Source organism: Cervus canadensis, chromosome 7 (genome assembly GCF_019320065.1).
Source record: "Cervus canadensis isolate Bull #8, Minnesota chromosome 7, ASM1932006v1, whole genome shotgun sequence".
In the NCBI taxonomy this organism is placed as follows: Eukaryota; Metazoa; Chordata; class Mammalia; order Artiodactyla; family Cervidae; genus Cervus; species Cervus canadensis.
Window position 1 is genome coordinate 57631062 of NC_057392.1, and position 16606 is coordinate 57647667.

At 39.3% G+C, this 16606-nt stretch overlaps 1 protein-coding gene across 1 annotated transcript in view; it reads right to left on the reverse strand.

The window, feature by feature from the left end:
* Positions 1-15152, reverse strand: part of MAP3K13 (mitogen-activated protein kinase kinase kinase 13) — a 161065-nt gene extending 145913 nt beyond the window's left edge. The window contains exons 1-2 of the mRNA XM_043473504.1: positions 15019-15152; positions 12395-12521 (exon numbers count right to left, since the gene is read on the reverse strand). The gene's annotated coding sequence lies outside the window, so the exon portion shown is untranslated. The remainder of the gene's footprint in view (positions 1-12394; positions 12522-15018) is intronic.
* Between the last annotated feature and the right edge of the window lie 1454 nt (positions 15153-16606).

Sequence of the window (16606 nt, forward strand, 5' to 3'; positions counted from 1 at the left end):
TGCTAATTTGCATTATAAATTACCAAAAAAGAACGTGACATTTTCCAAACTTAAGTCATTATAGAACCGTTTTGGTTTACAAAGCCTCTTTTAGCTGTATCAGCCTTTCTGAGTAACATAGTTCAGGAAATATTGAGTTAAAACCTGGGACAATTTTTTTTGTTCTCACTGTAGCAAAATTTGTGTCAGCAAAGTTGTTGGGGATATTTTCTTTCTGCCACTTCAACAGTTTTACTTAAAACAAGATCTTTCTGCTCCTATACCACTTATGCCAGAAAATATGATGACCTTTGCTTTATTTTTACACTGATAGTTCTGTCTGTTCTCGTTTTTACTGTTACTCATCAAATGCCAAAATGAGACATTTGATTTCCTTAAGAAATGAACATAAAGTTCCATCAAATAAAATATGTAAAGCAAAATGAGTACATTTTAAATTAGCATAAAGTATACTTATACACTGTTAGAATAATGTATACTAAAGAGATTAAATATAACCCAATATGATCATTTAATTAGCAACATGTTATAAAGCTTTTGTTGAAATTACCTTCCTTTTATGCAAATTGTTCACCTTAATGTTTCTGTGGTGTTGGAGAAGACTCTTTGGAGTCCCTTGGACTGCAAGGAGATCCAACCAGTCCATCCTAAAGGAGATCAGTCCTGAATATTCATTGGAAGGACTGATGCTGAAGCTGAAACTCCAATACTTTGGCCACCTCATGCGAAGAGCTGACTCATTTGAAAAGACCCTGATGCTGGGAAAGATTGAAGGCAGGAGGAGAAGGGGATGACAGAGGATGAGATGGCTGGATGGCATCACCGACTCAACGGACATGGGTTTGGGTGAACTCCGGGAGTTGCTGATGGACAGGGAGGCATGGCATGCTGCGGTTCATGGGGTCGCAGAGTCAGACACGACTGAGCGACTGAACTGAACTGAACTGAATGTTTCTGTAGTGTTCTTATGTCTCCCCATATTCTGACTTTGAAAAATGTGGAACATGAATGATTTTCTTAAATCCATGTTTTCATTATTTCCCTAAAGTCTAATGTTCATTTACTTCCCTTCTATCTGAAAAATGGGACAGGACAGAAGTTGCCTTCCAAAAGTACTGCTTATCTCCAGGTCAAAGTTAGAAAGAAGAAAGGTAAAAATACAAGAAAAAGTCAAATAAAAGAATATTTTGCCACTGGAACACTACTAGCTGAATACTGCCCTCTTTTGTCTCAAAATGCCATCTCTGATTAATGAAACTCTGCAGAGTTTACTGTCTACCCCTCTTGCAGCCCTCTCTTTTTCTCTGGCCTGCAGGCATTTCCAGAATTCTCAGTTTTGTTTAGTTTTCATTTATTTATTTTAAATGACAAAAAAGACAAAACAGAATTTGGAAAGTATACATCTCATGAACAGAAAGACATGTATTACTGGTACAACGTCCCATTTAATTTCACATGTACACAAAATAGCTCTGATTTTGGTTACTCTAGCAGTGAAATGTTTCTTGAAGTCTAATTTGCCTATTTAACTCCCAATCCTCCACCCCAATTCAGTGGTTGCTTGTATAAAAACTTTTCCCCCTAGTTTTATGGAGATATAATTGACATACAACCTTACATTAGTCTAAGGTATGCAATATAATAATTTGATATATGAGTAACTTGATATATGTGTATATCACAAAATGAAAAACCTATTTCTAAGCCTCCAACTATGTATCTTAAAAGGAAGTCACAACCACTGGAATCTCACACTACCCTACAAGTAGAAGTCAGAGTAATTGATGTCCTGGTTGGTATTTTTGACAGCAAACTTTTTGAATCAACCTTGGAAATGTCCTAACACAACAGAAGCAGAGGCTGATAGCTATGATGGTCACCACTCAAAACAGCAGAGGCTTTATTATGAATAGACTGTGGATAGATACATTTTATACCAATAGAAAATTTCCTAATATAGAAACAAGTATTTTTATAAGAGTAATCTCACAAGTTCTTATAGTTAAACCAAATAGGTTTTCTGGATTCCTATCTTAGACTCCAATGTCTGTGACCTGTGCCACAGAACAGAGTTCATGATTCGAGTCCAATTATCATTTCTGAGCAATTCTTTAATGAGTCAAATTTACAATCTGCCTTTAGTCACTATGGGGGACCTTCTTACATTAACTTTATCCCAGTTTAATGTTACTATTATCAATACACTCACTTTGTTTTGTTCTCTTTATATGTCTTCATCCCACTGTACTATATGCTTTTTTAGAAGCTGCTTCAAATATTAAGAACAAAGTAAGCTATGAATAAATTTAATTAATTCATCCTTTTTAAAGTCATTAAAAAATGCCGTCCCCATAATTTGGTTTATAGGACTCACTGTCCCAAACACATACCTCTGTGAATACCAGTTAAATTCATTCACTTAATAAATCTGTTCTAAACACCTACCATGCATCTGGCACTGTTCTGGTGCTGTGGAGAACACTGATGAACAGAACATCAGGCAGCGATAAGTACCAGGGAGAAAAGTAAAGCAGAGAGGGGAATGGGGTGCCTTGGGGGTGGTGGTGAGGTTACAATTTTAAATAAGTTGTTAGAGCCTTAATGAGAAGGTAACATATGACTTGAAGGAACTGAAGATTAGGGATTAAAACACATAGATATCTGCTGTTCTTTAACTGCTAAATTGTGTCCAACTCTTTTTGCAACCCGATGAACTATAGCCCAACAGGCTCCTCTGTCCATGGGATTTCCCAGGCAAGAATACTGGAGTGGGTTGCCATTTCCTTCTCCATGGAGTCTTCCTAACACAGAGACTGAACCCACGTCTCTTGTGTCTCCTGCACTGGCAGTCAAACTATTTACCACCTCACTGGAGAAGCCCAGTTGAGAGACTCAGTTCGGTTCAGTCACTCAGTCGTGTCTGACTCTTCGCCACCCCATGAATTGCAGCACGCCAGGCCTCCCTGTCCATCACCAACTCCCGGAGTTTACCCAAACTCATGCTTATCAAGTCGGTGATGAAATCCAGCCATCTCACCCTCTGTCATCCCCTTCTCCTCCTGCCCCCAATCCCTGCAAGCATCAGGGTCTTTTCCAATGAGTCAACTCTTCCCATGTGGTGGCCAAAGTACTGGAGTTTCAGCTTCAGCATCAGTCTTTCCAATGAACACCTAGGACTGATCTCCTTTAGGATGGACTGGTTGGATCTCCTTGCAGTCCAAGGGACTCTCAAGAGTCTTCTCCAACACCACAGTTCAAAAGCATCAATTTTTCGGTGCTCCTTTCTTCACAGTCCAACTCTCACATCCACACATGACCACTGGAAAAACCATAGCCTTGACTAGACGGACCTTTGTTGGAAAAGTAATGTCTCTGCTTTTTAATGTGCTATCTAGGTTGGTCATAACTTACCTTCCAAGGAGTAAGCATCTTTTCATTTCATGGCTGCAATCACCATCTGCAGTGATTTTGGAGCCCAAAAAATAAAGTCTGACACTGCTTCCACTGTTTCCCCATCTATTTCCCATGAAGTGATGGGACCAGATGCCATGATCTTAGTTTTCTGAATGTTGAGCTTTAAGCCAACTTTTTCACTCTCCTCTTTCACTTTCATCAAGAGGCTTTTTAGTTCCTCTTCACTTTCTGCCATAAGGGTGGTGCCATCTGCATAGCTGAGGTTATTGATATTTCTCCCAGCAATCTTGATTCCAGCTTGTGCTTCTTCCAGCCCAGCGTTTCTCATGATGTACTCTGCAGGGTGACAATATACATCCTTGACGTACTCCTTTTCCTATTTGGAACCAGTGTGTTGTTCCATGTCCAGTTCTAACTGTTGCTTCCTGACCTGCATACAGGTTTCTCAAGAGGCAGGTCAGGTGGTCTGGTATTTCCATCTCCTTCAGAATTTTCCACAGTTTATTATGACCCACACAGTCGAAGGCTTTGGCATAGACAATAAAGCAGATGTTTTTCTGGAACTCTCTTGCTTTTTTGATTATTCAGCTGATGTTGGCAATTTAATCTCTGGTTCCTCTGCCTTTTCTAAATCCAGCTTGAATATCTGGAAGTTCATGGTTCATATATTGCTGAAGCCTGGCTTGGAGAATTTTGAGCGTTACTTTACTAGTATGTGAGATGAGTGCAACTGTGCAGTAGTTTGAGCATTCTTTGGCATTGACTTTCTTTGGGACTGGAATGAAAACGGACCTTTTCCAGTCCTGTGGCCACTGCTGAGTTTTCCAAATTTGCTGGCATATTGAGTGCAGCACTTTCACAGCATCATCTTTCAGGATTTGAAATAGCTCAACTGGAATTCCATCACCTCCACTAGCTTTGTTCATAGTGATGCTTTCTAAGGCCCACCTGACTTCACATTCCAGGATGTTTGGCTCTAGGTGAGTAATCACATCATCATGATTGTCTGGGTCATGAAGATCTTTTTTGTACAGTCCTTCTGTGTATTCTTGCCACCTCTTCTTAATATCTTCTGCTTCTGTTAGGTCCATACCATTTCTGTCCTTTATTGAGCCCATCTTTGCATTAAATGTTCCCTTGGTATCTCTAATTTTCTTGAAGAGATCTCTAGTCTTTCCCATTCTGTTGTTTTCCTCTATTTCTTTGCATTGATGGCTGAGGAAGGCTTTCTTATTTCTCCTTGCTATTCTTTGGAACTCTGCATTCAAATGGGTATATCTTTCCTTTTCTCCTTTGCTTTTCGCTTCTCTTCTTTACAGCTATTTGTAAGGCCTCCTCAGACAACCATTTTGCCTTTTTGCATTTCTTTACCATGGGGATGGTCTTGATCCCTGTCTCCTGTACAATGTCACGAACCTCCACCCATAGTTCATCAGGCACTCTATCAGATCTAGTCCCTGAAATCTATTTCTCACTTCCACTGTATAGTCATAAGGGATTTGATTTAGGTCAGACCTGAATGATCTAGTGGTTTTTCCTATCTTCTTCAATTTAAGTCCGAATTTGGCAATAAGGAGTTCATGATCTGAGCCACAGTCAGCTCCCGGTCTTGTTTTTGCTGACTGTATAGAGCTTCTCCATCTTTGGCTGCAAAGAATATAATCAATCTGATTTTGGTGTTGACCATCTGGTGATGTCCATGTGTAGAGTCTTCTCTTGTGTTGTTGGAAGAGGGTGTTTGCTATGACCAGTGTGTTCTCTTGGCAAAACTCTATTAGCCTTTGCCCTGCTTCATTCCATACTCCAAGTTGAGAGACTAAGAATCATTAACTTATGGGTTGAGGGTTCTTTGCCCTAAAACTAACATAGTTTCTGAGAGCATAATCTGACCTCACATATTTTTACCACTTCATCCTCATCTTCTTAGTGTTGACTCAGGTTTTTATAGGATACAACAAAAGACCTGATTCTAAGCTTATCATGCCAAGTTTACACTTCTCTATCAGTGAAAACTTATGGCCCCTGGACACATATTCTTTTGGAAAGCACAGATTCCTTGGCTGTATTCTAAAGGAACATAAACAACATGAAAAGACCCTAAAAGCCAAGGAAATTGAAGAGAAATTAGAGAAAAGGATATAAAAGGTAATGTACTAATGGACTTTAGTCATTAAAGCTTTTATTTTTGTGAGAGGGTTCAAAGGAGAGCTTTAATACAGGTGAGATTTGGGGCTTTTGAAGAGGATCCAAGTCTTGATGAAGTGATTCAAACTCAAATCTTGAACTCATAATCATGGTAGGCCCCACGGTCTTCAAAAACTTATACTTGATACTTTAAAACAAAACACAGAAAGATACTACTAGCAAGTCTAATAAAACTTCTTGAGGGTTTTAAAAAACTGTAATTCTTTGACCAGTAATTAATCAGATTGCTACATACTATGATGAAGAGAAGAAAGCAAAAAGGAATTAAGAAGAAAAGGGAAGAATTTTAAAGAGATATAGTGTACCAAAAGAATAAATATGTTAATGGGTTTATCACTTTGATTAACATTCTTCACATCAAATTGCAACTGAATTTAAAGTTCTTACAGAACCACCATGGGCTATAGTCAGATAAACTGATTTAATGATAATTTCCTGGGCTTTTGATTTTTGAAAGCATGGTCAAAATATTTGCTGGATGAGACAACATAAAAAGAAACTGATTTTGTGGGGTAGAGAAAGAAGCTACATTGGTAATATCGTGGTTTGAGATTTAAATGGGTAGAAAAATTAACAAAGCCTTCAAATGGAAAAATTCAGACCACTTTGCAAGCTCAAAAGAAAAACATGTAGTATATCTCACTGACTACTCTTGTGCTCATTCTAACTTGTTTCTTTAATCTGCTCCTGTAAACATGCTTTTTTTTTTCCCCCAAGAAAGAATTAAGCTTTTAAAAATTAATAAGAGCAATTTACATCTAAATTGAGTCTACACTTTGCACCAGGACTACTTTAAGCACTTTAAGTAGAGTAATTCATTCAATCCTCAAAATGATCTCATAAATTAGATATTACTATTATCCCCAATTTACATGTGAAGAAACTGAGGTCCAGAGAAGTTAAGAAATTTCAGGTAGCTTACAGCTAGTAAGGGGTGGAGTCAGAATTCAAACTCAGGCCATCCAGCCCCACAGCACCAATCTACACCCACTACTCTAACAAAACTGTTTTCATTACACAAAGCTTTCCAGAACTAGGGCTTTCTTTAAATCAACATTGTGCCATGTCACAATCTTTCACTGCATGTTCAGAATAGCAAGCTGCTGCTGCTGCTGCTAAGTTGCTTCCGTCATGACCAACTCTGCACGACCCCATAGACGGCAGCCCACCAGGCTCCCCCGTCCCTGGGACTCTCCAGGCAAGAACACTGGAGTGGGTTGCCTTTTCCTTCTCCAATGTATGAAAGTGAAAAGTGAAAGCGAAGTCGCTCAGTCGTGTCCGACTCTTAGCGACCCCATGGACTGTAGCCTACAGGCTCCTCTGTCCATGGGATTTTCCAGGCAAGAGTACTGGAGTGGGGTGCCATTGCCTTCTCCACAGAATAGCTAGTGTAGTGACTAATTTACGTTTTCCAACAGTAGTAAGGTAGAATCAGTTTCAGACGTCACTACTCAGAAGTGACGTCCTATAGGAATGTCAAAGCACTTTAAAGCACGTGGCTTCCCTGGTGGCTTTGTGTGTGTGTGTGTGTGTGTGTGTGTGTTAGTCACTCATTCGTGTCTCACTCTTTGTGACCCCATGGACTATGGCCTGCCAGGCTCCTCTGTCCATGGAAATCACCAGGCGAGAATACTGGAGTGGATAGCCATTCCCTTCTCCAGGGGATCTTCCTGACCCAGGAACTGAACCCGTGTCTCCTACATTGGCAGGCAGATGTCTTTCCCACTGAGCTGGGTGGCTCAGATGGGAAAGACATCTGCCTGCCAATGCAGGAGATATGGGTTTGATCCCTTGTCCAGGAAGTTGCCACATGCCACAGAGCAGCTAAGCCTCTGAGCCACAACTACTAGGACTGTGCTCTAGAGTCTGAGAGCTGCAACTACTGAGCCCGTGCTCTGCAACAAGAGAAGTCACCACAATGAGAAGCCCACACGCTGCAACTACAAAGTAGCCCCGGCCTACCACAACTAGAGAAAAAGCCCATGCAGCAACAGAGACCCGGCACAGCCAAAAATAATAATAATAAAGGACGTCACTTAAATATTAACAGTGGTAGAGGATTATAGATGACTTTACTCCTTTTTGGAGGGGTATACATATCCTTTTTTTCTATATCCTATTATTTTTGGGTTTCCCTGGTGGCTCAGAGGTTAAAGCATTTGCCTGCAATGCAGGAGACCGGGGTTCGATCCCTGGGTCAGGAAGACCCCTTGGAGAAGGAAAAGGCAACCCACTCCAGTATTTTTGCCTGGAGAATCCCATGGATGGAAGAGCCTGGTGGGCTACAGTCCACGGAGTCGCAAAGAGAGTCAGACACGACTGAGCGACTTCACTCACTCATTTTTTGTAAAGTGGACATGGATTATTTACAAGATTTTTTAAAAAGGTTTTTTAAGCATGTCATCACCTTTATTAGCATTAATATATATAAACTTACAATAAAATTATCAGGTAAGTTTGTTCTTACTCTATTTGAAGAGCAAGAAATTCAAGGTAGAGTAGGCTTTATGGTAATAATGAAATAATAATAGCTATTATTTACTTAACACCTAATATAAGCAAATCTTTTACATACACTTACTTTTCAGTAATTTCTTATTTTATAGAAGAAGAGATTGAGGCTTAGACTGAATAATAAACTTAATTAACACAACAGCAACTAGACACTAGAGCCCAGATTCAAATCTATGTTTACTGCTCTAGAGTCCTAACTCTACACTGTACAATGCATGTACCCTCTCCAGATGCCAAATATCTGTCCTACAAAACAAACTAAAGAAATCTTTCTAAAATTTAGGTATTCTTAAATAGAAAATACTGAACACAAATTATTTAAGTTCAGTCAGGGTTATCATTTTGAATATCCATGAACATAGAAGAGTTCTCATCTCACCAAAAAGCCTGGGTTGCTACAAATTTCAAAATAATTGGTCAGTTTTCTGACTTTGTTGCTGTCCACACTTGTCAATGTGCCTGCCTCTATTTGAGGGGCTTCCCTTGTGGCTCAGCTGGTAAAGAATCCTCCTGCAATGCAGGAAACCTGGGTTCGATCCCTGGGTTGGGAAGATTCCCTGAAGAAGGGAAAGGCTACTCACTCCAGTATTCTGGCCTAGAGAATTCCTTGGACTGTGTAGTCCATAGGGTCGCAAAGCGTTGGACACAACTGAGCAACTTTCTTTCGGCCCACTTAGAATCTGTTGCTTCTAATACACTGGAGTTAAACCCAGTTAATTAAGCATGTTAAACTGTGTCTAAATGTAAATGAACTGAGTAAAGACCTGAGAAAAGCATATAGATTTTGTGTCTTATAATTTGGAAGCTCAGGTAATTTTATTTTCTGGTTATAAGTTAACTGAAGTTAGTAGATAAATGAGCAGCAGGTAAGTTAGCTCTCAGAATTTAAATACAGGGATAACAGAACATATACACATACCATAATAAAACATTTTACTGCAGTATACTTTTTTTTCAGATTTAAAAGATACCTTATTGATAATTTGGTACAATCTTCCAAACAATGAGAAGTACCCTCTACAACATTGCCAACACTCAAAATTTGCTTAAGAGACCCTAACGACTTGGCGTTCACTGCCTCTGAACACAATCTGTTCCACTGTTGACTAGTTCTATCTATACCTTCTCTCATTTAGAACTAGTTTTGGTGTCAAGTAACAGAGAACAAGTGCACTTCCTATGGCATTTCTCCAATGTTTCCAAGTCTTCTTTTTTCTAAACAAAGTAGTCTCAGTGCTCTCAACTTGGATCATCACAGTTGTCCTTTTATATAATCATAAGATTGATTAAAAACAATTCTCTCCTTCTTCCAGGTTTATCTAATAATTAATATACAAAAACTAATTGCTTTGTAGGTAATGGGTCCAATTAATCCATTTTGGTCATATACAACTGGCACACTAGGAAAAGCTTATGAATCTAGCTGAATTCAAGTTGAACAGCAATATACTTTTCAGTTCTTCTTTTTCCCCCCATTCAAAACAATGGCACAAAACAGAATCTTAAGAGATATCCTTAACCATAATCTTACATGTTACTAAATTTTAACTTTCTCATCCTCAGGCTTTTGCCTACCTTAACATCACTTGGGCCCTGTGAATGATCTTTTAACACTGCCAAAATTCTTCAAGCTGTTCTCACTATTATGAATTAACCCCTCACAGTCCAGCTCTGAGGCCTTAAAATACTGATTTTTTTTCCTCTTGTATTAACTGGATATCTTCCTATGCAGAACTTGTGGTTTTCACACAAAATATATATAAAATATATACGTGTGTGAAATAATATATATACACATTTTAAATATATAATGTATTATATATGTACCTGCACACACATACACACACATGTATCTGCCCAATTCTATGTTCTCTACATATAATTTACTTTCATCTCTTTTCTTTCTATAAGTCACCTTTACCACATTCGTCTTAACTCAGGAAAACACAGTCTACCCTTGGATTCAATTCATTGCTATCCATTTTCTTAGCAAGAATAAGGACTCCTACTTTAGGCATTCTGCCCAATGATTCCCCCTCCTCCCAACCTTCTGTGGCCAGTACTGACTAGTCCCACAGGTCTCAAGATGCAAAGCATTATTTAATAGAAATGATTTATATGCAAAACAGTCAGCCAGTGTGGTATCAATATAAAACACCTGGCATACCATAATCTGCTCTATTCAATTCATCATGACTCAGCCCCTAGATTAGTGGCCTTCATTTTGCTTCTAACAAGACACACAATGATGTATTTTATGACAGTAATGTCACATAGGTATTTATCTTACATAGCCTATTCTCCAGCAAGTTTCCAATAAAATCCCTCCACTAACAAAATGGTACTATTACATCTTCAAATTTCTTGTATAACCCACTGTACTGAAACACTAATCTTATTCCAAACTTCACCCAATGAAAGTGTAGAGAGACAAAGATGGCTAGAGAAGTCATCAGAAATTTTTGCTGAGTCCAAGGCAGATAAACAGGCAATTAAAAGGAATATTCTCAGTGCAAAATGAAATTATCCAAATATATCTAAGTGATCTTTCTGGCTTCCTGATTTTATAACAGAGAGAACAAGCCATTCTTTGAAATGCCTTAAGCCAGTTCCAGACTTCAAGAACAAAGTAAAATAATAACAGTAAGGTCTATTTAAAGAGTAGAGTTGCTAAATAGTAATTTAATCCAAACAAGTCCATCCATTCAGCAATAAAGAGAGGTTCAGAAGAACCATGCCAATCCAACACAAACATAGCTTGCAAACAAAGGTAACAATACCCGCATCACATAGGGAGGTCAGGCACATGTTATAAAGTGTGTATGAGCATTGAACTCGGCAACACTAAGCACCTAATTTATTAAAAAATTCTTATTATGAATAATAATCTAATGTCAAGATTACAAACATATTAAAACATCACCAAACCTTTCATGCAGCTCTGAAATAAACAACTCACTTGTGCAACCTCATTCCTCCTGAATAGTGCAAATAATCGTAAGGACAATAGACATAAGGAATAGTAATGAGTTCACATAATTAACCTAAAGCCTTGCTGTTTGTTTCTTAGCATTAAAAATAAATGTTCATAGTATTAAAAAAAAAAATCAATCCACCAGAAACAGAATACAGAAAAAACATGAGACTCCTTCCTTCTCTAGACTTCTGGTCTCATTCCCTGGGAGTACCTGTGTCAATAGTTCCTTATATGGATCTGAAGAAATTTTACAGGTATGTATAGAAATACATGCTTTCAAAAGCACAAATGAAAATATACTATACATACAGTTATATATTGTTTATGTCAGTTAACAATGTATCTTAGAGATTTTTCCTTATCCCCACCTATGGATCTAACTCATTCTAAGAGCAGCAGATACTACATTCTATGAAAGTGTTCATTTAACCAGACTCTGCTGAAGGATTTTAGGTTATTTATAGTTGTTGTTTTCTTAATTTCAAATACCATGGTGATGAATATGTTTATAAACAAATTTTTATGTGCAAGTGCAAATATATCTGAAAGACGGATTCCTAGAAGTAAAACCTATTTTTAGAAATGAATGCATTCCAAACAAGAAGTCAGTTTGTCTACAGAGACCAGGAAAAACTATAAGTTTAATAGTTAGTGATTAAAAGGTGCCTAATATTATTGCAAAGTTAGAAGTTAAAAGTTTTTAAAATTAAAAACTCTTCAACCAGGAAAAATAGAAATTTAAAATTGCCCCTAGGACAGAAAGATTAAAGGCCTGGAGAATGAATCATCTAAGATATTTTTTTAAATGGAGAAAAAGAAAAATAGCATATGTAAGACAGGATTTTTTTTTTTTTTTTTAAGACACTTAGGGGCTTCTTTTCTTGCTTTAACCTAAAGCATAAAATAAAATTGGCTAGATTTGGGACACATACTATTACAGAGCCAAACTTGGATGTGCGGTGATTTAATGACTGTTTGAGACCCCATACTTACAGGTTCTAAAATGTTGAAAGGAGATTCAACAGAAAGAAAACAGAGCAATAATGTTCCAAGAATAACATATCTTGTCAATCTCTCTAATTTCTGATCATTCTTACAGAGAAATAGTAACAATTCCCTCATATATAATGAACAAAACTCAAACTTCTTTGGAAGATCTGGATTAAAACATAATTCAAAGAGATTCAGCCTATATTTTTCAATCACAATCCTATAATTTTCTAGACCAATCCAGGGCTATTCTATCAATATTTTTCACCTAACATAAAACAGTTAACAACTTACCTTTCCCAAAGTGCTAGGATTTGAATGCCAAAATACAAACTGATTCATGTTTTTGTCCTTCAATGGTCCGTGGATTTCTTTAAATGAAGTCCATATTAGCGTTCACAGATATCAGAGTTCTGCAAAACTGAAAACCTCAAGAATGTCAATGCACATAGCTAAGTCACCACCTGGATACCAATTTATTATGAATAACAGTTACAATAAGTATTACAAATATAGTTATTTAGATGTGCAGAATTAATGGACATGACATTGAACAGCACACTGAGGTAGCAAAATTAAATTTTATGATATTAACATCAATCTAAAGGATCTCAAAACATTACTTTGTACCAAATTTACATGTATCCTAAAAGACATACCACAGTAAGAGCACACAAAGGTGAAAATCATTTGGATGCCAGCAATTTCCAGAAATTGGGAAAATAAGCATTAAAGGCAGGCAAACTTTTAAAAATTATATGACTTCAATAAGGTACTCAAATCTCTACTTTTAGTTTTTTCCAACCTATTTTTAATAACATCTTAGATCATTAAACCTAAAAATGCTTACTAGTTTCTTCCTTGTAAAACAGAGAAAAAGCCATAAATTCAGGTTTTCCTACTCCATTACATCCAAACTAATAATAACCTTCTAGAACCATTTAGGAACTATCTCATTTGATAGAAACCCCTACACACAATCACCTCCCTAGATCTAAATCAATCAATGCATCTTGATAGGGATTCATGCCCAGATCTTACTACAAGCCTGATGTGTCATCTGCACTTTTTTCCCATTTGACAACCAAAAAGAATCAGGTTATTTAGGTCTATGCCCACTCTTTGAGCTTCCCAGGTGGTGCTAGCAGTAAAGAACCTGCCTGCCAATGCAGGAGACAAGAGACGCAGGTTGGATCCCTGGGTTAGGAAGATCCCCTGGAGAAAGAAGTGGCAACCCACTCCAGTATTCTTGCCTGGAGAATCCCATGGACAGAGGAGCCTGGTGGGCTGTATAGTCCATAGGGTTGCAAAGAGTGGGACACCACTGAAGGGACTTAGCACATGCCCACTCTTTATTCCATTCAAGACACTTAAACAAATACTTCACTACGGAAACAATTTAACCTACAGAGATTCATTCTTTTGGAAGCCTCCTACAACTATTTGGAAGGAGTTAACCCTTTATGTGGACTTCCCAGATGGCTCAGTGGTAAAGAATCCACTTGCCAATGCAGGAGACACAGGAGACATGCGGTAACGGTTCTATCCCTGGGATAGGAAGATCTCCTGGAATAGAAGATGGCAACCCCACTCCAGTAATCTTGCCCAGAAAATTCCAGGGACAGAGGAGCCTGGTGGGCTGCAGTCCACGGGGTTGCAGAGTCCGAGGCACAACGCACAAAATTTTTGTGTATCCACCAGATGAACTCTCTGACTGGACTGTTGTACATAACTATTTTAATCTTTGTTATGAAACAGAAGTATATCACTTACATCTCAAATGTAAAAAGCACCCCAATTTAAGAAAGAAAACATTATGAAAAAGAAAAATAAGTTTATATTACAGAAAAGAAGCACTTAAAACACTAATTGGACTTCCCCGGTGGCTCAGTGGTCAAGAATCCTCCTGCAATGCAGGATCCGCAGGAGTTTAGGGTTTGATCTTTGGATGATGAAGATTCCCTGGAGCAGGGTCTGGCCACCCATTCCGGTGTTCTTGCCTGGAGAATCCCAGGCAAGAGGAGCCTGGCGGGCTACAGTCCCTAGGGTCGCAGAGTCGGGCACGACTGAAGCGACTTAGCACGCACAAACGTCAACACTAATTAGAAGCTCATTGCTACAACTGCAATCTATTTGATGGCCAACTCCTGGCCGGTATCATTCACCTGGAAGTTATTCCCAGAAAAGTGAAGGAACCTGAAAAAAGTCCAACTGATCGCCTTTCCTCTTCACCCACCTCAGGGAAAAATATTAAGACACGTTTCTAAGTTTCAATAACCACAAAACAACAACAACAACGTCCCGAACCTCTACTGCACTGACATTCTCAAAGTCACTAGTGAGCAAACTAAGCTGGCATCACGTCTACATTCAGAAGTAGGAACACTGAAGTTTAGAAGCTCCCCCAGGTGAGCCAGAATTGGGTTCGTGCGTTCATTAATTCATCCATTTGACAGCATCTAATGATGCCTAATAGTGACAAGGCACTGTCCTAGATTAAGAAAAGACGATGTCGCTGTTCCCTACTAGCAGAATTGGATGGGGGGCCGGTACGAGGGAAATGAACTCTAGATCAGCTCATCTCAGTGTCCAGGTTCTGTGTCTTCACCTCCGAGCGCCAACAGTCACGATCCTGTGACCACCACCACCACCCCCAAACCCCCACCCAAGCCAAGACCGATTCCTAGAAGACTCAGTCTATCTGTTTTTCCTCCATGAGCTCGGCCCTTACGACCCCTTTCCCATAAAGTTCTTCGTATCCCTATCTCTCCAGGGAGCCGTATGGCAAGGAACCTTTCCTCCAGCCCCGATATCAAGCAAGAGCCACGTTTCCCTGCCCGAGTTTGGAGTTTTGAGCAAACTGAGCCCCCAAGCCCAACTTTCACCCTTGTCCGGTCCGGGTTCGGCACGCAAGTTACCTGCCTGGAATCCACGGTTCCAGGACGACGACGGACGCCCCGCCCCGCCCATCGCGACGCCCTCCACAACCAGGTACCGCCTCCAGGGCGTAACTTCCGGGTGTCGCGTCCGGCCCGAATGCCTCCCGGCCCCGCAGTCCCGCTAAGACCCCAACGCAGTTAGTTGACGCTACTTCCGGCTTGTTCCCCGGTTCTCTCGAGATCCAGGCGTTCTCCAGATCTTGTTTACCAAGTTTTTTTCCGCCTGTTTTCCTAAACTCCGGCTATATAGTCCAGCCTGGAGAAGTGTGGGGGATTTTTGTTTGTTTTTCAAACTTTTTTGCCGGCTTCTGTAGCCTTCTACGATGGCTTGCGTCTGCTCCTTCTCTACATTGAACTCGTCACTGTTCTCCAGACTCAAGTCCCTCGGACAGTCACAATGTTTTCTCAGTTTTGCTCAAGTGATGCTACCTCTCACTTGTAACCGTATTACCTAGGCAGATTACTTAACTTCTCTGTGCCATTTTCCTCAAGATTGAAACAGATGATACTAGTGCCTAGAAGGTTGTGTGTGTATTGTTTGAGGTAATACATGGAAAGCGCTGACACAGTGAAAGCATTCAGAGTGTTAACTGTTACCAGTTACACAGTAACTCTGGTTGGAACATATAAGTGGTAAAGAAGGTTGGAACCGATTTTCCTGTTATCCTCAGCTTTTAACTAAGTGGTTGATTAATGATGCTTGGTATTCTCCCAGCTGAACTGTAAGCTTCTCCAGACAAAGAAGGGATTTTGTATAAGAATCAGTTTCAACGCTACTTGAAATTACCTGCTTGGGTATTGTGCTACCCAACTTGGGGGAGATGAATAAAAGCCAAGCCTTGCCCTCAAAAAGGTGGAGATGCTTAAAGGTTATTATGGGAGAAAGAAAGTCAACCCAGGAAAAAAAGATGGGACCAGCTGAGCTGAGGGTTTATCGTTAGAACAAAAAATGTACAGATTGTTAGAACTGAAAAGAATTTTGGAGATAATTATTTAGTCAACTTCTTGATGTTACAAGTAAGGAAAACTGGATCCAGAGAAGTAACTGACCATAAGTGACACAATTAGTCGTAGGGCTAGGATCAGAAGTGTAGTCTAAAAACACTCGCTATCTTCCTCCATTTCCAAAATATGCCTCAGGTGTTAATAAAGTAAAAGCAGATTCACTTGCAAGACCTTCACTCTCAGTGGAAAGAATTAGGAAAATGCCCCCAGTCCAAGAGAGAGGAACAGTAGAACCCAGCAGTTCCCACAGGATTCTGGTGATCATTTGAATGTTCTGGTCTGGCCACTGCTGGGTTCATTTCAAGTGCCATAGCCTCCTTTCCCCTGGCAAACTTCTTAAACTTACCCGGAAACCAGGAGTTAAGTATCAACTCCTATGAGCTCTACCTTCAGTTTTAACTGGCCAAACAGGAATAAATAATGGATTCAAGCAGTTCCCAAGAGTAAACATAAATACATTTGGTACACTGCTAGTAACATGGCACAACTTTATTTAGACTTCTCTATTGGAAGAATTTTGTTTTAAATATTCAAATTCTGTTTTAGGACTATGACAAAGCTC